This window comes from Marmota monax, unplaced genomic scaffold (assembly GCF_021218885.2).
Source record: "Marmota monax isolate L192 unplaced genomic scaffold, Marmota_monax_Labrador192_F-V1.1 WCK01_AAM20220418_F8-fsc00056, whole genome shotgun sequence".
NCBI classification, from domain to species: domain Eukaryota; kingdom Metazoa; phylum Chordata; class Mammalia; order Rodentia; family Sciuridae; genus Marmota; species Marmota monax.
In genome coordinates this window covers 12,120,382-12,142,558 of record NW_026695212.1, presented here as the reverse complement: position 1 = coordinate 12,142,558, position 22,177 = coordinate 12,120,382, and positions in this window count along the sequence as shown.

Genomic DNA, 22,177 nt, shown 5'->3' with positions numbered 1-22,177 from the left:
GGCTGAGCCACTTACTGACACCCTTCCTCAGGTGCCCTCCTTCTGCCTCTGTAGTGTGGCAAGTTAAACTGCTCTTGCCACTTCCCCTGATAAGTTAAAAAAAAAGATGGAGTTACTTTTGCTACAGATTATCTCAGAAGAAGAAAACAACAACAACAACAACAAAAAACTCTTGCCACGGGGGGAGTGAAGTAAATCTTTATGATCACGTTCATTGTGACTGCTCACAGTCACAGTCATCCACTCTTGGCCATGATGTCAGTGGAACTGCCTCTGCCCGGGCGCCCTCAGCACCACCTCCTGCCAGTCCAGGAGGCCTTTCCCTCTGAACCAGACTCCTCTTTTCTTCCTCTCAGAACTCGGGCTATCATTTCATCTCTCCGCCCACTAACACGTGGCTCTTCCTCAAGGCACTTTCTCATTTTCCCACAGTTTCCTTCTAGATTCTTTTCCTGTCAGCCTCTGTGTTCTCTCCTCCCATTCTCTGTAGGTTCTGTGAGAACTTGGCAATTATCTCTTTGGCTTGTTTTGTTATTTATTCCCCTCGGTTCCCCTCCCCCTTTTATTTCTTATGGCTTGTTAAATACTGAAATTTGTTTTGCATTTTTGTTCTGACTCTGATAAAGCTCAGATAGGAGGGTTTTTCCCTCCCTCTTTCTTTTTTTTTTTTTTTTAAGCTTCATCATTACTTGTGGGTTTTTCAGTTTTCATTCAGAAAGCAATTATACATTCCTAATAATGAAACTTGATTTGGGCAAGTTCTGGTGAGTCTCTCTACGCCAAGCCTGTGACTGCCAGCTGGGATAAGATATTTAACGACTGCCATTAGTATTTTGTTTCAGGATTATCAGACGCTACTTGAACGTTTCCTACCAGTTTTATTTTGGAAGGAAATGATTTGATGTGAAAATCTGGATGAAGGAGACCTGGGTGATTCCACCACTTGGTTGACATTTTTTAGGGACTCTGGGTTAACTGGAACTCAGGCTCTAGTTCCCATGGTCTCCAACTTCCTTTGTCTCTCTCTCTCTTTCTGCCACTTAGCCGGGTTTGAATTCAAAAGCCTTTTCCTTCGAAGCCTGTTATTGTTGATTATCTTGGCAAATTTCCACCTGAATCCTCAGTTAAAGGCAGGTTTTCATCTTCATTCACTGATGTCTCGGGAGGTTGCCACCATCTGGTCCATGGGGAATGTGATAGGGTTAAACTTACTTGCAAAGATGCGCCTCCATAATCAACAACCCCCTTGGATGAGTGCTACACAGACTTTCCTTACAGCAAAATCTACTTTGTGCATAGAATTTTTGTGATGAGTCTTTCTTGTACTGCTAGGCCTCATCCTACATAGGCCATCCTGTTTTTGTTATATGTGGTTTTCAAATTGGCAGAATGGAAAAACTCAATGAGGATTTCTTTTTCTTCTTTTTCTTTGAAGTGCTGGGGATTGAACCCAGGGTCTCATGCAGGCTAGGCAAGTGCTCTACTACCTAGTGCCACATCCCTAGCCCATCTTTCTCTATTTTGTAGGCTGCATTTATTGAGCTCTTATTCTGTGCTCAGTACTATGCTAATTCTTTACATACTCAAGACCCACTTTAGAGATGGAGATTCTTAGGTGGGTTAAATAACTTGCTCAAGTTAAAGCGAGTGAGGGAAACCAGTATATGGACCAGATCTGAAGACTGTGTCCTTAAGAATAACACATTCTAGTACAAAATATGGGGCTTAAAAATAAATTAGAAGAAGAGAATCAACACAATTCATTTATATTCTCCCAAAGATTTTAATTTTCCTAGAAAATTTCCAGGATTCATTTGAAATCTGAGTTATCTTTGCAATAGCCTTTCTCTGTTTCCAGAGTCAGTATTGTGGTTCTGGGGCTTAATCCCCCAGGGCCTCATGAATGCTAGGCAAGTACATTACCCCTACCCCTAAGCTGCTGATTTTTAGAAAATATTATTTGTAATATAGTGAGGTCCTGAATTAAAAACTAACCGTAGTGTACATCAGCAATAGACTAAATAGCTAGCAAATGCCAAGCTATGGGGAACATGTACTCGTTAAAGACAGATGGTCTAATTCTTCAGTGGTTTCTACACTGTGCTTATTATGGTCCTAATGCACATATTAGATGCCCAATAAATTGTTGACAGGTTAGTTCAGGTCAAAAATGGTGGTAAGGAGATGAAAGTGATTTGTCTTATCTTTATTGTTGTTCCCAATAGAAGGTCAGAAGATGAATTCCAAATGAGAAGCTGAACTCACTTGGCCCCTTCCAATGTGTGTTTGATGAAGTGTTTCTGATGGAGATTTTATTGGTCAAGCTTGAAAGATCTTCTTTTCACAAAGGTCAAATTCCCCATTATCAAGGAATAGGGAAATGGGCTAGAAACTGCTAGGACTTTTGCTGCTATCTTTTTTCCTTTCTCATTTCCTACACATCAGAAAGAAATATAGAAAATTTATAGATGACAGTTGGGATGTCCACATGGAAATAAGACTTTATTGTGTTTCCCCTCTATTGCCTACTATGATTTTTTGCTCAGATACAAGGAAGAGTGACTGACAAAAGGTGGCAACAACCATATAATTCCATTGCTGCTGCTTTTAGTCCCAGCCTCCTGGGGCCCACAGTGCACGGTTAAGTGCCTGGATTTGAAGGTTAATCTGGGCTTGAATCCTGCTTCCTTTTCTTATTGGCTTGTTTTTGGGCAAGTTATATGATCTAATTCATGGTTGCCCATCTATCATCTGTGGATGAAAATAATACTTATCTAATATGGCTATTATGAAGATAAAGAGGATAAATTTCCATAAAAAATTTAGCAGTGTACTTGGCATCTGATATTAAAGGAGAGCTATTTAAAAATTATTGTAATTGTGAAAAGATATTTAATTAGCTGAATTGCTGATAGATATGGAGATCTATGTTTATAAGGGAGTAGAGAGAGAATCGTGGTACTCCCTGATACCAATTGTATGTTAATCAATTAACAGTAAGCACAGGATCATTCGATGCTGAAAGAGATGAGTGAATCATTTTTCTTTTCCAACAGTAAATGCTGAGGGCAATAATAGGGTGTGGACTAATAAATGTTACCTGTCTACCTGGAAATGACTAAAATCCTTTCTCCACTTTAATAAAGTAGAATGATGTTGGAGTGGGTAAGGAAAGAGAATATGACAGAGTCCAGAGTGGAAAGTGGGAGAGGAAGAGAAGAAGGGTTCTGAGGTCACCTCTAAGCTTCATTCTTGAGCTGTGACAGTACATATCCAGTCTTCCATGTTGTCTGTCAGCCTATGTTACCAAGCACAGAAGAGAGCTCTGAGCTAAGTGGTGTGGCATATGAGGGCCTGGTTTCCCACTCTTGTAACCAGCAAGGGTGAAGTGTCCTAGTCAAGTTCATCCAGAGAGCAAAGGCCTGGGAGCTGTTCTATTGGGGGTGCTATCTTCTCTTAGGATAAGGTATCTAGGAAGCTGTACTGCCATTTGTAGACCCATATGGGGAGAGAAATTGCACCACAAACTCACTTTGGGGTGAAAGGAAATGCCTTTGAACTTTGCAACTCAGCAGGTAGTCACCTGTTCTCTCACCACTGATGTGAGAGTGAGTAGAGGAGCTGAGAAGTCTCACTTTGCATTTAGTCCCCAAATATGATCTAATTGGTAATGTGAGCAATTAGAGATGTTCCTTCTTGTCCTCACTGGGTATTCACTTTCTACTCTGTACATGTTTTTGGATGAATTGTATTTAGCTTTATGATTAGCATTTGGAAGGCATTCTGATTTTGTTGAAAACTGAAAATCACAATCTGAAGTTTTGGATTCTGGCTGTAGATTATTTTTCAGATTATATTAGTATTCCTGGACCAGTTATTATAAACTCACTGCCAAATTGTCAGAAAAAAAAAAGCATTGGGATTTTCATCTTCTTAATATGTGAATAACTATCAAATCCAGTCCTACTTTCACACTGGCATTAATTTGATAGACTTCCTCTAAGCAAGCCAAGCAAATTCTCCAAATACCAAATATAAGATGGAGATCCAAAGGTCATTGTTCTCCTCTGTGCCGCCCCCTCCACCTCAACCCCAGCGAGGCGTGTAAGGAGTTCAGATCACTGCATAAGACAAAGACTGCCAAATGTTCCTGATGCCTGTTCAATGGCTAGGCTAAGTCGTTTGTATCTTGAAATCAGTGTTTACCCTGTTTTTGCAGCTCCTGGGTTGTTCCCTCCTGACCTGGATCTCTTGCTGTCCCCTGCCAGTGGATTTGCATCACTCAGTGTGTGCCTTGTTTGACTGCCCTGTCTCCAGCTCTGTTGAGACTGTCTGTGGGTGGTTTCCTTGTGTGGAATGACAAGGGCAAAGGTCAGAAACTTCCATGATTCATTTCCTCTTTGCTGCACGCAGCGGATGGTTTTCTGGGTGAGTCACTCAGATGCCAAACACAGGAGGGATTTTCTTCACATTAGAGGCCCCAAGGCCCCGCTATACCGAGAGCTGGAGGAACTGAGTTCTTAATATCTCCTTTAAAATTTTTGTATTTTTTTTTCTGATGATTTAAAAAATCCATCTGTATCTCTTTTCTTTGTCTCTGATTTGTGAAGTTTCTCTGCCTCTTGGAGAATTTTCTTGTATCTGTGGAGTCCCATTGAATTCTAACTCTAGAGTAATTAAACTCTTTCAATATTCCTTAAACATTCCGTCATATTAAAACATTCTCTGGTATGTCATCCATCCTGGAGTATGAATTGCAGTCTACTCATGGGCTTCTCAAAAATCCACCCTCCTCTTTTTCTTCCAGAATAACAATCTAAGGGAGGAACATAGATAGATAGATATCTTAGGATCTGTGTTCTTCTATGAACAGGAAGATGGTGTTTAAATACTTAGAGCTAAGATCTGCATCAAGGTGTTATTTTCTCAATGAAGGGATATTATCATTTTCTTTTTTTAACCTTTAAAAATTATGAAATAGAATATGCAAACAGAAAACATAAATACATAGTATAATGAATGATTACAAAGTGAACACCTTCCATCAAGAAATAAAACGTGGCCAGCCCAGAAGCCCCTCCTTTGTTTACCTTGGTAGACCATACCCTCTCCCTCCCCTCTTGGGTTACCTCTTATTTTTCTTACCACCTCTGCATGCAAGGTTATTATTATTTTTAAAGCAAAAGCATTTCTATCTTCTATCGGTGGCACTACATAATTCATTTGTATTAAGTAATGACAACAGGAAGACATTGGGCTGGAGTTGTGCATCTGTACCATTTTCTCCACACCCCCAAGTCCCACAGAACTGCTTCTTTGTGTCTTCTGTGTTATGAAATAATAATACTCCTGCTAAGACCCGTGCTTAAAACAATGACAGTGAAGAGGTGAAATGAGCGTGGTATTTTCAGTGGCCTCTCTGCTCTGCACTGATTCCTCAGCTACAGATCATTTATGATGAGACACAGGAGTCCTCTTCTCCTCATACCACCCTCTTTAGTTAATCTCTCTGGAAGTAGCCTAGGAGGTTCTCAAATCTGAGGAATCTGGATATGAAAAGGAACCACTTTCTGATCCTGGACTTCCCCTCTTAGAGAACACTACTTAGAGAACACACTATTTCAGCGTATTCCTTCATCTTTGGAACTCACCCCAAGGGTTTTTTAACTTTCATTGGTCTGACATATTCTCTGCTGAGCTAGAAAAAGATCGGTGGGAATGGACTCCCTTATATTTCCATGCCTTCCTTCATTTCTGTGACTGACTCAGGCAGATTTGTTAAGGAAAGAAACGATCACTTATTGTACCCCTAATCTGTGCCAGGTACTTTCAAATTCATTGTTTTATTAAATATTGACAACTTTGTGAAATGATTACTTATTGTCTCTATTGTGTAATGGATGCTGCTACATTTAGAGATCTTAAGAAACTATCAAGGATCACCAAATTAGAAATGGGCACAATCAGGAATTAAAAGGTCTAACTCCAAGGCCAAGTTCTTCTGTTTGTTCTTTATAGGGCTTCCTTTCATCATTTGGCCGATGACCTTGGAGTTCCCATGGGGGGGGAAAAATATATATATATATATATTTAAATCCCATTTCCATTTGACAAAAAAATGTTCTTGGAATTATTATTACTAATGGGTTCAAGGTCCCAAATATTTTTCTTAGGCTTAGTTTGGGAGCCCACAGGATAAAGAGTTTCCGGATAGTGGAGTTACATCAGGGATGGAGGAGGACCATCAGTCTTTGAAGCTCCTGTTTGATCTAAGGTCACTTTCTGTGGTTTCTGACATCACAGGTCTGTCTGTCTCCAACCAGCTGCCTGTAGTCTGTAGCAGGCATCATAAACTGAATGTAAGAAAACTTAATTAGAAAACAACAAAGACAACACAGACTGGGATTACCCCAGAAACATCCACTGGACTATCACTGTTTATTGTGGGGTAGGATTTGATGCAATCCCTGTCCACCTTGGATCTTATCTAGCTATGTTACTAAAGCAGCACAAGTACTTGGTTATGTGTTGGTTTTTCCTGTAAGGTGGTTACCGAGTGTGGTTCCCGTAAAGTCAGTGTTTGTCCATGAGAAAAGAGCAGGTTAAAGGTTTGTGTGAAATGATTGATCAGTCAAAAAGCAGATGTTGGGAAAGAAAACGAGGCAGAGATTTAATTTTGGAGTAGGTCTGGAGGTGGTATTTATGGAGCATATGGAAGTTAATTTTCAGAGGTGCTTAAGAATTGTCCCAATCCAAGTCCTTAACTTTAGGAGACAGCAACATTTATGTCACACTGCACCAGAAACCAGGATGAGACTCAGAGCCTGTCACAGTGCCCAGGACCTTGGGTCAGCAGCTTTCATGCATCATATGAAGTTCAGTGCCCAGGGTTAAAGGGCATTTTTCAGAGGCAGAAGAGGAATAGAGATTGGTAGTCGCAGTCCTATTTATTCTCTTGGATGATGCTCTTTTAATTTTCATCTTCTCCCCATCCAGCCACAACTCCTCTGAAGTGATCATATTGTTATCCTCGTATGAAATATTATCCCCCATTTATTTTGTAATCTCTGTGTTCATTCATTCATTCATTCTTGACTCATTCATTTAATAACAAATATTTCTTGAGCTCATACTATGTGCCAGGCACTGTCTTAGACTCTGGTCATATACAACAATATGTATGAGCAGTACAGTTTATTTCATGTACAAGTTTTCATTTTTTCCATAAACTTTTTTTTTTTTTTTTGGTACAGGGCATTGAACCCAGGGGCACTCTACCACTAAACTGCATCTTCAGCCCTTTTAAAAAATGTTTTGAGATAGGGTCTGGCTAAGTTGCTGCAGCTGACTTTGAACTTGGGATCCTCCTGTTTTTAGCCTCCCAAGTTGTGGGATTACAGATGGATGTCTTCCACAAACTTATAAAAGGCAATTATGTCACTTCAAGTGCTATTTTAAAAAGTTGCTTGTGTTTGTCATCAGTAGAAATAATAATAATAAAAAGACAGTATGTAAAACTCAGAGGCAAGGCAGTAAAGTAGATTTTACTAAGAGAGGGAGCATGAGTCTGACACAAAAATGGACACAATGTCATTTTGCTTCTTATTTCAATCGTTTTGCAGTATTTAGGGTTATGTTCTAGACCTTGTGCATGCTAGGCAAGTGCTCTACAGACCACTGAGCTACATCCCCAGGCCTTTTTATTTTTATTTTAATTTGACAAGCTCTTGCTTAATTGCCTACTTTGGTGTCAAACTTGCAATCCTCCTGCTTCAGTCTCCTGAGTTGCTAGGATGACTGGTGTGTACCACCACAATGTTATCTTCCTTGTTCTGATTGCTATTTCTGCATTATGGATTTTTTAACTGGATTTTTTTAATGGATTTTGGTCTTTCCTCAAAGTCATTGTAGAAGTATCATTGATTTGTTTTTGACTTTATGTGAGTTATCGGAACATTCCCAATGTATTAGTAGGAAAACTGGTGAAAATAGAATACATTTTAAATATTAGATATCCATGTAAGTACAGCATTGTACCCATGTTAATTTCCTGGTACAAGGTTATACTTAGTATAAATATAGCACTAGAACTGGAAAGGATCTCCACTGTCATCTGTTGGAAATAAAGTTCCAGATGAAGAGGTGATCACCCAAAGTTGATGGCTGGTTAGTAGCAAAGTTAGTCCTGTCCTTACTCCAGAATGAAATTCCTGCCTGACTTATCTTCCTAACATCTATCTCATGACTGACCACAGTTGCTACTGTATTAGTTCCTTTCTGTACCTGACACCTGTGTTTAGGTAAGGGTATCATGACAATTGGCAACGTGGAGAGTCTACTCCATGCTAAGCAATGAGCTGAGGTTCACATGCATGTCATCATGGCAATATTAATCCTTACAACAATCCTTTAAGACCAATGTTATCATTATTTTCATTTTACAGGTAAGAAATTAGTTAGGGTGGTTAAGTCAATGGTTCTCTTACCAACTTTTAAAAAGTTAGGTTTTCTTAAGCAACAAAAATCAGTAGCATTGAATTAAAACTTAGATAAAATAAATATCTTTGAGTCCATATTGATATCAATAAGTAATTGAATAAATAAATAAATTGAAGGGACAACTCTTCCTTACAGAATTCTTCCTGACAGATAAGATTCCAACTAAAAATTGTAGAAGAGATAAGAGAAATAGGAAATCAGTATTCAAATACTATATTAGTTCTTGTTTGTGTGTGACAGTTTGAGAAGAAACACAATATTTGTAGCCTCTAAGTATCTCTCTTTATTAGTCCTTTTTCTGTTCCTATAAAGAAATAGCTGAGGTTAGGTACTTTATAAAGAAAAAAAAAAGGTTTATTTAGTTCACAGTCCTGGAGGTTTGAGGGCATGGCAGCAGCATCAACTGGACTCTAGTGAGGGCCTCAGAGTGATGGCATCACAATGGCAGGAGAACGTGCAAGGAGAGATCACATGGTGAGACAGGAAGCCAGAGAGTTGGGGGGGGGGGCTAGACTTGCTGTTTTATAACAACCCATTCTTTTTGTGTTTTTTATTTTGTTTTTATTTATTGTCATTAATTAATATTGCCTTAAGCTTAAAAAGAAGAGGATTAGTAATAGACAAAATAAGTACCGTCCCCAAATATCTCCACATTCCATTCCTTAGAACCTGAGGACAATAACAACCCATATTCTCTCATACTTTTTTATTGGTGCACTATAGTTTTACACAATTGTGTGATTTGTTGTTACTTATTTGTATGTGCACATAATACAACAATATAATTTGACTGATATCATTTCACAGTATTTCCTCTCTCCCCTTTCTCCTCCCTCCTCTGGTCCCTTTCCTTGACTACTGATCTCCCTTTGGTTTTCATGAGATCCGCCCCTTGCCACTTCGCTTTTCACTTTTCCTTTCTAGCTTCCACATAAGAGGAAAAAAACATATGACCCTTGACTTTCTGAGTTTGGTTTATTTCACTTAACACAGTGTTCTCAAGTTATCCATTTTCCTGAAAATGACATAATTTCCTTCTTCTTTATGGGTGAATAAAACGCCACTGTGTATGTATACCACACTTTCTTTATTTATTCACCAATTGATGGACACTTAGGCTAGTTCCATACTTTGGGTTATTGTGAATTGTGCTGCTATAAACATGGGTATGCATGTATCACTAGAGTATGCTGACTTTAATTCTTCAGGATAAATACCAAGGAGTAATATATCTGGGTTATATGGTGGTTCTTAGTCTTTTGAGGAACTTCCATACTGATTCCCATAATGGTTGTACTAATTTACAATCCCTCCAACAGTGTAAAAGGGTTCCTTTGTTTGTATTCTTGATGGCTGCCATTCTACCTGGAGTGAGATGAAATCACAGTGTAGTTTTGATTTGCATTTCTCTAATTGCTGATGGTGTTGAATATTTTTTATTTGTTGGCCATTGTATTTCTTCTTTAGATAAGTGTCTGTTTAGTTCATTTACCTATTTATTGGTTGAGTTTTTTGGTTTTTTTTTTTTTTGGTGTTAAGTTTTTTACATTCTTTATATATATTCCAGATATGAATCCTTTGTCAGAAGAGTACCTAACAAAGATTTTCTCACATTTCATCAGTTTTCTCTTCACATTCCTAATTGTTTCTTTTGCTGTGAAGAAGCTTTTTAATTGATGCTGTCCCATTAATTAACTCTTGTCATTATTTCCTGAGTGTTAGGGGTCCTATTGAAAAAGTCATTGCCTGTGCCTAAAAGCTTGAGTGTTGAGCCTACATTTTTTTTCCCTAGGAGTTACATAGTTTCTGACCTAATTCCTAGGTCTTTGATCCATTTTGAGCTGACTAATGCAGTGTGAGACCTAAAGGTCTAGTCTCATTTTTTTATATACAAATAATCGGTTTTCCCTACACCATTTGTTAAAAAGGCTGTTTTTTTCTCTAATGGATGTTTTGGTGCCTTTGTAAGGATCAGAAGACTGTAGACATGTGGGTGTGTCTCTGTATCTTCTATACCATTTGTTTATGTGTCTGTTTTCATGCCAGTACCATGCAATTTTTTAAAAATTATAGCTCTGTAGTATAGTAGGAAGTCAGGTATTTTGATGCCTCCAGCAGAGTTTTTATGACTAGAATGGTTTTGGCTATTCTGGGTCTTTTATTTTTCCAATTGAATTTTAGGATTATTTTTTTTTCTAGTTTTGAGGATAATGACATTGGTATTCTGATGGGGACAGCATTGAATCCATTTATGATTTTTTGGTACTATGGCCATTTTAACAATATTAGATCTGCTTATCCATGACCATGGGAGATCCTTTCATCTTCTTAGGTCTTCTTCAATTTCTTTCTTCAGTATTCTGTAGTTTTCATGGTAGAGGTCTTTCACTTCCTTGGTTAGATTTATTCCCAGATATTTTACTTTGTTGTAGTTTTTGAGATTATTGTGAATGGAATTGTTTTCCTGTCTTTTTTTTTCTCAGTAGACTCATTATTGATGTATGAGAAAGCTATTGATTTTAATAACAACCCCATTGGATAGGAATTACTCCATGCAAGACTGGTTCTTCCAAGGACAGTGGTCCCAATGACCTAATTTTCTTGCGCCACATCCCATCTCTTAAACATTCTACCACCTCCCAATTTCATCACACTGGGAACCAAGCTTCCAAAACATGAAACTACGGGGGGACAAACCACATTCAAACCATAGCAAATGTAAGAACAGTAACTCAACAGTGGGGGAAACTCAGCAGAAAGTACCTCAACCAAATAATCAAGACTCACATCACCACTAATAAGTCATAATAATACCTTGTTCCACCTGATGTGATGCAGCAAGAAGGGTACTTTACTTCTGTGGTCATCATGCTAAAAATGTGAAACAGCAGTGTCATTATGGGAAAACATCAGGCGAACACAAATTGAACATCATGCTATACAAGATCTACCTCTGTTCTTCAAAGGTATCAAGGTCATGAAAGTCATAGAAAGACTATGGAAATGTCACAGTTTGGAGGACACTATGGGAACATGACAATGAAATGTAATGTGGAATCTCAGAAGAGAACAATGATATTAGGAGAAAATCTAGTGAAAATAGAATAAATATTACTCCAAGTAAGTACAGCATTACACCAATGTTGATTTCTTAATTTTGATAATTATATTATGGTTATGAAAGAAGCTAACATTAGGGGAAGCTAGATAAAATATGTATAGAAACTCTGTCATTTTTCACAACTTTTCTATAAGTGTAATTATTTCCAAAATGAATGTAGGAAACATAGATTTACAGATCCCATCTTAGATTTACTAAATCAGAATTTTCTAGGTTGATGAGAGTCAGAACTCTGTCCTGAGTAACAGGACAGAAATTTCTCCTGTGGCTAGGAGGAGAAAGTGGTAGGTCGCATTGGGATTTGAACCCATATCTGCTTGATTTGAAAGTCCACGCTCTTCATCATAATAGGCTACCTAAAACAGACTTGAAGTTAAGTGGAAATTTAGATGAAAAATATCAATAATTCTTGAGATAAAAACACTCTGTGCAAAATATTGTATTTTATATACCCAGTTTTCTAAAATACACAGAGATGTAGATTTAGTGGTTGAATTGAACTACATACAAAGTTTTTCTTTCTGTTCATAACTTCCAAATCCTCTCCCTTTATTTTATTCACGTAGCTGATTATTCCAACCAAATGTAGCATTTGCAAGATACAATACCAAAGCTAGCTCCATTTTTGGTAGAGAAGAACCTAAAACTATAAAAGCAAATGTCACTATGGTAAAATGAAGCCAAATTATTAGAATTTAATGATATACATTTTGGGCTAAATAAAAAGAGTAAAATAAAATTCTAAGCATTATTATCCAAGTGTGATTAAAAAGTCAAGGCCTATGTAATTTGTCTTCTCTCCCATTTGGCACAGTTTGTCTCTTAGATTGCTTCAGGGTCTGGCACATAGCAGTTCCTAGAGGCTGGAATTAACCATACTTGGGAGATTGCTTGCCAAAGCGGTGTGGATACGGAGGGTTGTCAAAGGGACTCAGTGCCCAAGTCTTCTTCCTTTTCACAAATTTTGTGCCAGGCACCATATTAATGCCTAGAGATATAAAAACGAGAATGGCACAATCTCTACCTTCAAATAACTTCTGGCTTAGTTTGAGTGAGAGGTCTAAGTATGGCTCAGAGCTGGGGATTGGACAAGTGGTGGCAAAAGCAAGGAAAAAATTGCTACCAGAATGAAAACTGACCATCGTCATTTTCACACACTAGGCAGTCAGGTGTGGTGTCTCTTTGATTTAGAAATTGAAGGTGAACTCCTCTTTGGTGAACAGTGGGCCTCCCAATTCTCCAGGGATGGGGCTGTGGTCCAGGAGGAGAGAATGAGATCCAAAGAGAGATTTTTGCTCTACATCATGAAGTAGCAGGAACTAGGGACTGTTACCTAGTGCCTCAAAGGCAAGTGGGAACAAGTCGGAGCGGGGAGGCTGAGGGCAGCCTGTGCTATCTGCAGGCAGTCACAGTCTCCAGATTTCCCCCAGTTTGTTAGAACAAGGGAATCTTGGATAGGGTGGGGTTTGTGGACACTTTGCCACATTTGGAAGTGAAAGACTACAATATAATGCAGCCGAATCAGGCATTAGCTGTAGTGGGGCCCCGGAGATCTGTCTAACTTTGATGGGGTGGGGGTTAGAGAGATGGCATTGTCTCAGAGTACAATTTAGGCTTGTCCTAAATACAAGTAGAAATTCATTAAATCTCTGAGAAAAAAACCTTCCAGAGAAAGGGCCCAAACCCCATCCGCTACTCTATTCCTTTTCTTTTGAGTTTTTTCTCTGCTTGACATATGGGATCTGTACTGGGCTCTTGTAAACATGTAAGTGAAATTGCCTGGCAGGGTCTTATGATCTTGTTGCAGCATTACTGAGGAATATACTGGGTGAGTTGTTAAAGAAAGAGAATAAACCAGGGCATGTAGCTCTGGGAGGTCAAGCCCCACTCTATTTCTGCCTCATTTCCACTGAAATGGTGGTTCTGGGTAGCCAGGGGGCTACAGAAGAATGAAGGAGCTTGAGGAAGGGAGAGTGTGTGGGGTTGGACAGTGGGAAACAGGGCCCAAACTAGACTCTGAAGGTAAGCATAATTTCTTGAACCATGCTAGCTTTGGCAAATTGACTTTTCCTTATTTTAGGCGGAAAACAATTACTAATTTGACCATTGAAGCCTGTTACTATATTTATTATTTGTTTATTTATTTTATATATACCACATTTTCTTTGTTTAGTCCTATTACTATACTTAAAATGAACAACATGAAAATCGAAAATGAAAGTAATAATAACATGGCTAGTTGTTATTGAGAGTTCATTGTGGGCTTCCTATGTGATTTTTAAATTTAAACCTTTCTGCCATCTGGTAAAATAGGTTGCATCTTAAGCATCTTTGTTTTACAGAGTTAGGGACAGAAAAGGAATGAAGTAACTTGTCCATGGTCATAGAGCTAGTAGGATATATCTTGGATCCCAGTTCAAGTCCTTGACCAGTAGCTGGACTGTGTCTCTGCTGCTGGGAGAGGCAGGCTAAGATTTAGGATAATCTTAGTGGTTGCCTGAGCACTTAATATTTCCTGTGAGCTTCCCTTTCTAGCAGTTTTGATGAAATAATTCTTTATTGTATTGGACTGTCCTACATAGTAGGGCCACCCGTCCTGCTCATACTAGGAATTCCCTGTCACAGACCACTTGATGCACCCACCTACACCCATTTCCCAATGCCCAGCTGGCTAAGAACAATGGTAGGCTCCCAAGGCAGGACTGTAGTGAATCAGAACTGGAGATCTGACTATGGGCAAGAGCTTGTGATAACAGTAATTCTGGGTAAGTTTCTCAAGTTCTTCAAGGTTCATTTTTCCTCAACAGAATAAAAAATTGTTTTTTCAAATCCTATAGGATTATGTCAAAGAGTCATAGGCTCTTCTTGAAATCAAGTAGAATTTTGTACCATACACAAAGAAGAGTAAGAAAGTTCTCCTGCCCACAAAGAGCTCCTGCTCACAGTCTAGTCAGGTGAATGAGGCCCTCAGCTCATCGCACCATGAAGAGATGTAAAGCTTTGCTCTACTCGAAGTATGATGCATGGCTAAGAACATCAGCATCACTGGGATGTTAAACATCTAGAATCTCAGTCTCCATCCCAGACCTATGAACCAGACTGTGTATCATGACAGGATGCCCATGTGGTTTGGGTGCATATTAAACTGCAAAGACCTCTGGTTGTAGAGCAATTTAGGAGGGAACAGCTAGGTAGGCTGCAGTGATCAGGTAAGGCTTTCAAAGAAGTCAACACTAAACCGGCAGGCATTTTCAACAGGAAAAGGTGTGTGAGGGAGAAATGAACAAGTGAGCACAGTAAAGGCCTACCAGAGAGAAGCATAGAATTTCCTCCTTGGAATGGTTTCTTGGTTTGAAATATTGCAACTCCAGAGAGTATCTCCCCAAAGAGAAGAAAATATGTGTATAATCAGTGAAACAAGAAGATCTTTAAGTTTAATAACAATATCAATTAAGTTTGACAAAAATATTATTGAATACCACTTATTCATTATCACTCAAAACATGCAGGGTCCACGTATGTCATTGAAGGGTGAACAAAACTGATGTATCCTTTCCATGTTCTGAATTCCAGGCTCAGGTGAAAAGCCAGGGGAAAAAACCACTTATCAATTGTCTAACTTGGGAAAGTTGTTTAACTTCTCCATCCTACGTTTTCTGTACCTGTAAATGGGGGCCATAATGGTACCCACTTATCTGGTTTTACATGAGCAATACACTTAGAACAGTAGAGAAGTTTATTAGACACATTTAAAAATAATTAGTGTTTATGTGGGCAGAGCAAATAAAAATTTTGGAATAGCTCCAACATTTTTGAAGACCATTTGAGATTCTTGGACTAACAGTTCTCCTGCATCATTGACTGAGTTTGAAGGTTGGTTGAGGTCCTGTGGTTATTGCCACCTGACCACAGAGAACATAAATGGGAGGCTAGGTCATATTAACAGCAGTATCTAGTCAAGAGCCCACTTAAAGATTTTTTTTGTTGTTGTTGTTAATCTGTTTGGTCCTGGCTTGTTCTGCACAATCATGTGACCAGAGCCAGAGCCACTTACCTCCTTTGTACAATGGCAATAATTGTACCTGCACATAGGTTATCAGGATTAACTGAGTTCCTATAAGTGTCTAGAACTGTGCCTGGTCCATAATAAGCAGCTGATAAGTCTTAGCATTCACCACCACCACCATCATCATCATTGTTATTTGTATCAGTTCCCTTAGTTAAAGAGCTATCTGGAAATTAAAGCCCTACAGGAAGGTCTCTACTCACTTGTCAAGTCAAGGCTGGCTCTAACGGTATCATGTTCTCTATGTGCTCAGTTCCTTGGCAATTCCTTGCTTCTTCTGGCTTGATAGGAAGTTGAGTTGGTTGCTTCTGCGTCACACACAGTGTTATTAGTCCATACCTGTCATTGTAAACAAAAAGGAAAAAGAGATATGCATCTTCAAAAAAAAAACACAACTCTATGAAAATAGCCATTTTCTTGTTGTCATCACCCTGAAAACTCTGTCACACAACCTTTATGCAATTTGAGTTTAGACATTCTTTCTCAAGATTATGCCTTTAGCATTGGTGATCTCCTTACAAGGGACAGGTAGACTGAGTGCACCTATAGAGATGTGGACCTACCCTTTAAAATATGACAGTGGCTCTGGAACTGCCAGGCAGCCCGGCCTCGTATTTTCTATCCTGCTTTTTACATTCCCTTTTCATCACCGCACAATGGACTATTTCACCATGAGGTGAAAATAGAACACCTGCCGTAAATCTTTGAGGATTTTGTCCTGTGTTTTCTTGTAAAGCCATACCAGAAACCCCCACTGGCAAAACCAGCTGTGCCTCATATTTAAACACAAACTATAAAGTGTCAAGGGAAAGAAGTGACTTAGCCAATGAAAACAGTACAGTGGGGGCCAGATCGGTTTCCAAGATTTATGAGCTGAGAGCAAGTCACACTTTAATGAATATTAAATGAAACCTATCTTATTCGTGCAAGACAGGCTGTATTTTCTTTTGAACATTTCCATGAAATGCCTCTTTTCTGAAACTCTTTGGAAACTTGAGTTGTCTCCTCAAAATGATATGCATGTCAGCACATTGCAATAAATCTTCTGAGGACTAGGAAATATATGATGGCTTGGTACTCTGGAAATCATATTTTCCCCCTTTAAAGTGTCAGGATTTTATCTATGGGGACGTGTTTCCAGTCAAGAGCAAAACCGGTGAAAAGCAGTTTCTTAAGTTTTAATTCAATTCTCTTTGATTTTAGTTATCTTCCATTTAAAAACCCGTGTCCAAATGTGGTCTAGGGAGTTGGACATGGGCAACATCCATCCCGAGTTTCCTCAGTACTTTTTTTCTATATTCCAAACGCTCTCTCAATTCTTGCTGCCACATTTAGAGCTCGATCCTGACTTCCCTACCACTCTTACCACCAAGTGTCATCAGGAAATGTTTGACTTATAGTATGGATATGATCTTTTGTTTGCATTTAAAATGTTCTAAGTACACAAAGACAGTTTGCACATTTGGGATATGTATGGAATTAATGGTGTTTGTGGGGAGCAGGGACAGATCCTCCATCCCAGGAGGTACCTGTCTTCCTCAGGTTATTTGTGTTCCTGGAGATGTGCAGTGCAGTAGCCCTGGAAAAGGAGAAGGTGGAGTTACTAAAATGTTACATAGGAATCTAATTGTCTGGTCTGTCTCTATTTGGAAGAAATAGATATAGAAACAAAACTATAAGTGAGGCAAAGCCAGTCTGATAAGGAAGTGAACTGTTAGAAATTCTCCCCCAGTAAATGTTCTTGCTGCTTCTAAGAGAAGCCACGTATGATTAGCAGGACCCTGACCCATCTTGGTAGATGGCACCACTGGTAGAGGAAAGCTAAAGGAGCCAAGAGGCTTTGCAAACTTCCCCAAGAGTGATCTCTGAGGAATCTCAGCTGACTCTTTAAAATTGAAACAAGGTCAGTTTTGGCCAACTTGGTCTTAAACTCCTGGCAGAGGAATATAGCCTACAAACAGTCCTACATGGACATTTAAAAAGAAAGACAATTTTTTAAAAATGAAATTTAAGATGCACACTTGTGTCAGCCTTACCAAAAGTAAGTCAAGCTGGAGCCTATAAAGGAAGGGTTCTTGTGTGGGAGTGCCTAATAATAATGATCACAAAGGACTCTAGAATCACAGATTTGTTCTGAGTTAAGCCTGATCTCATAGACTTACAAATCTAACTTACTTCATACATTGATAAACTTGATCGTTTTTTCACTAATATGATTATGAGTTACTGTCTTTGTGTTTTCAGAGACTGGCTTAAATACTAATTGCTTTTGTGCTAATTGTTTACAAAAAAAAAGTAATGCTTTGCTGTTTTGTTTATTATTGTCTTAGTCTGATCCCTGCCCTATGTATGCCTTGTTCAGTCACCTGCCATCTGCCACTGTGGACCTCTGGACTGCTTTGATGTTGAATACCCTTAACTGTCCACACCCCACTTGATAGAGAACAAAGACTTTGGGTTACTTCCCCCAACTTTGCACTATTTTAGTAGGAAGAAGCTTGGAGATGTTGTTGCCCATTTTTCCAGAGAAATTGCATGTAGAAATTGACAATGAGGAGATGTAACAGTGTCCACTTTATGCTTTGAATACATCCCTTGCTGCTCTGCTGCTGCAACTTATTTTTTAAATGGACATGTTTCTTTCTCTTCCTGTCTCCCCGATTCTCCCTAATCTCTTCCCCTCCCTAATCTCAGGGGGAAACAGGATTACCTTTCTTGCCCATTTTAGGCAGACTTATCTGTCCTTGAGTATATATCACCATAGGAATGAAGTAATCCATACTTTGGGGATGGTACCAGAAGATCTCAGATTTGCCTATCTCCCCAATTAACAAGTGAATCACAACTCCAAGTAGAATATAGCCTTTGAATCCCCTCTTTTAAAGCCCCCTATTCCTGCTGATGAGTAGAATCACAGCCTTTGGAACAGGAGTCCCCTGTGTTTCTTCTCCTTTGCTAGCAAAGCAATAAACTTTCTTTTCCCTTTTTCTTTTTCTAAAGAGAGAGAGAGAGAGAGAGAGAGAGAGAGAGAGAGAGAGAGAGAAAAGAAAGATTAGAAATGCACCCTCAGACAGGTGCACCGCAATGTGGAAAAGGGGGTGTGGTCAACTGTGTGTGACAAACTTGTGCCAAATTCAAAATGAGCAGAACTTGAATACAAAGCTCTCAGCCTTCCAAGACGGTACTTCTAGAATCTAATCTGAATTTTCCAGAACTATTTATAAGGATTCCCTGTTGCTTTTGCAGGGTGATGTTGGGGTGTATCAGTCTATTGCCTCCAGGTAAGTCAGGGTGGCCACCCTTTTCCAAGTTGAGGTATGCTGTACTACACTGGGACAGCTGTTTGGGCTCTAATTTGGTGGGTGATATATGCAGTGGTGAAGAAACAAGATTGGACATTAGACTAAATACAAATCTCTCTGAGGTAGGAACAGCATCCATCCTGATTATTGACAACCAATACCTGGCTCTGTTTCTGCCACAGGAAATACACTCAATAATTAGAAATTGATGGCTATATGGATGAATGAACTAGCCTGCTTGAAACCCAGAGCTGCTAATATTTTAGTTTCATGGCTTCAGGCATATTATTCAAGCTTTCTGAATGTCAGTTTTCTTATTTGCAAAATTGAAAAATAATACTTTACTGGGTTATTGGAAGAAATACAATGATCTAACATATCTGTAGTCCTTAGCACAATGCATTCATAAAAGCAAGCTGTCATGATAGTGATATCAGCAGTATTACTGAGTTGTTAATCAGTGGGGGAGGAGGTAGTTAAAATATCAGTTGTAGATCCTCATGGCAGCTTTGGAGAGCATCCAGAGAGAATAGGGTGGAACAGAAAGTATGGGTAGGATGTTTACAGACATTTAGGTGAGAGGCTGGGCATGATTTGGCCTGAACAAAGGAGGTAGAAATGGGGTCTTAACAAAATTGGTCATTGGGAAGTCACAGGTGACCTGGCCTAAAGATCAGGACATTTTTACCACACCTTGCCAGAGAATATACCTATATTTAAAAAAGATGGGGGCTAAGTCTAAGAAGGATGCGTGTGTGTGTGTGTGTGTGTGTGTGTGTGAGAGAGAGAGAGAGAGAGAGAGAGAGAGGGAGGTGCATGGGTGCATGAATAAATAATTGTCAAAGATCTGGAAGACATTGCCTAGTTGATAATGGAAATGAAGTAAGTCATGGGGAGGTATTGGGCGAAAAAGAAGTGCGAGCATTAACTAGAGTAAATTTCTGCTGTTCCCACACTGGGGCCAGCCTTACTATGCCTTACCTATGGGAACTGTGGCTGATATGCTGAGAAACTTAGTCTTTTAACTCATACACTGGATTTTTATTTTTTCTGAGAAAAATGATGAGTTTGTCATTATGTGATCTTATGCTGCTCTTACAGCCAGCCAATCTGGAAAGCACCTGCTAAAAGGGAGTATACAAAATGTATGAAGGAATAACCAAGAATAATGTTTGTGTAATGAACAGGTCTTAATTAGCTACAGTAAGTCAGGCATTGCAGGCACTCTCTGTTGTAAACACATTGTATTTAATTTTCACAACCCCCTTCTCCATTTTATAGATGGAAACACTGAGAGTTAGATGAATTAGGTAACTTGGTTAGTAAGTTGTGAAGCCAAGGTTGAAACCCAGGTCTTTTTTTTTTTATTTTGTTTTAATTAGTTATACAGGACAGCAGAATGCATTTCAACTCATTGTACACAAATGGAGCACAACTTCTTATTTTTCTGGCTGTACACAGTGCAGAGTCACGCAGTTGGTACAATCATACTGTACATAGTGTAATAATGTCTATCTCATTCCACCATCCTCACAGCCCCTCCCCTCCTCTCCCTCCCTACTGCCCAACCCAAAGTTCCTCCATTCTTCCCCAGCCCTGCCACTGCCATTATGGATCAGTATCTGCATATCAGAGAAAACATTTGGTCTTTGGTTTTTTGGGATTGGCTTATTCCATTTAGCATGATATTCTCCAGGTCCATCCATTCATCCATTTACCTGCAAATTCCATAATTTTATTCTTCTTTAAGGCTGAGTAATATTCCTTGTGTGTGTATGTGTATGTGTGTGTATATATATATATATAATTTTTTTTATCCATTCATCTATTCAAGGGCATCTAGGTTGGTTCCATAGTTTAGCTATTGTGAATTGAGCTGCTATAAACATTGATGTGGCTGCATCACTGTAATATGCTGATTTTAACTCCCAATTAATAAATGGGCTAACTGAACAGACACTTCACAGAAGAAGATATATAATTGATCAACAAATATATGAAAAAACATTCAACATCTCTAGCAATTAGAGAAATGCAAATCCAAACTAAGATTTCATTTCCAGTCAGAATGACAATTATCAAGAATACAAGCAGGGCTGGGATTGTGGCTCAGCGGTAGATCGCTCGCCTCCCATGGGTGGGCCTTGGGTTCGATCCTCAGCACCACATAAAAAAAAATAAAGGCATTGTGTTGTGTCCAACTACATCTAAAAAATAAATATTAAAAAAAAGAATACAAGCAACAGTAAGTATTGGTGAGGATGTGGGGAAAAAGGTGCACTCATACATTGTTGGTGGGACTGCAAATGGGTGCAACCACTCTGGAAAGCAGTATGGAGATTCCTTGGAAAACTTGGAATGGAGCCATTTTTTTTGACCCAGCTACCCCACTGGGTCAAAGGACTTGAAACTCAGATCTTTCTCTATGCTCTTTCCAATATTCGGTAATGCACGTGAGACTCAAAGCTAAATGAGCCTTCACTGTTAACTTGCATTATGTGGAGGGACTAGCTTCGTGATGGGAATGAATGTGTTGATGGAAAATAATCACTTGCTGTTCCAGGGATAATGGTTGTATGTTAGCACAATAAGAAAAGTAAACATGTTGAGCCCTTAATAGGTGCCAGTCACTAGGCTAGGGGCATCACAGTTGGGATCTCATTTAATCCTCACAGCAAGCCCATGAGCTGAGTGCTCTGCCTGCATGCCGGTGGGAGGCCGTGTGTGGAGCAGAACAGGTGTCTCCTAGTCGCTGCCATGTCTCAATAGGCTGAGGTCCACGGCATTGGCTTCTTTGCTGGATGCTGCAGAAAAATATGCTGGAGACTCTGGCTCCTCAGTTTGCAGCATTCTCTCATAATCACAAACAGCTGGCAGAGGACTGTCTTCCTCCAGAAACAAGTGAGATGAGAGGTGCAGACACAGTTCACGGACATGACCTGCCAGCTGGGCCAGGTGGGAGGGACAGTGGTTTTTGCAGGGCCACATCCCACCTTATTACCTTCTTCCCTTCAATAGCAGTAAGATTATTAGCTAATGTTTGTTGAGCTGTTGCAAAGTGCTGGACACTGTCCTAGTCACTGCACATGCATTTTCTCATTTAATCCTCATACCCAGTCTCCAAGGGTAGAACCAAGGCAGAAAAGTTAAGTCTGTTTTCCCAGTGAGCTCTGGATCAAACTGGTTCTT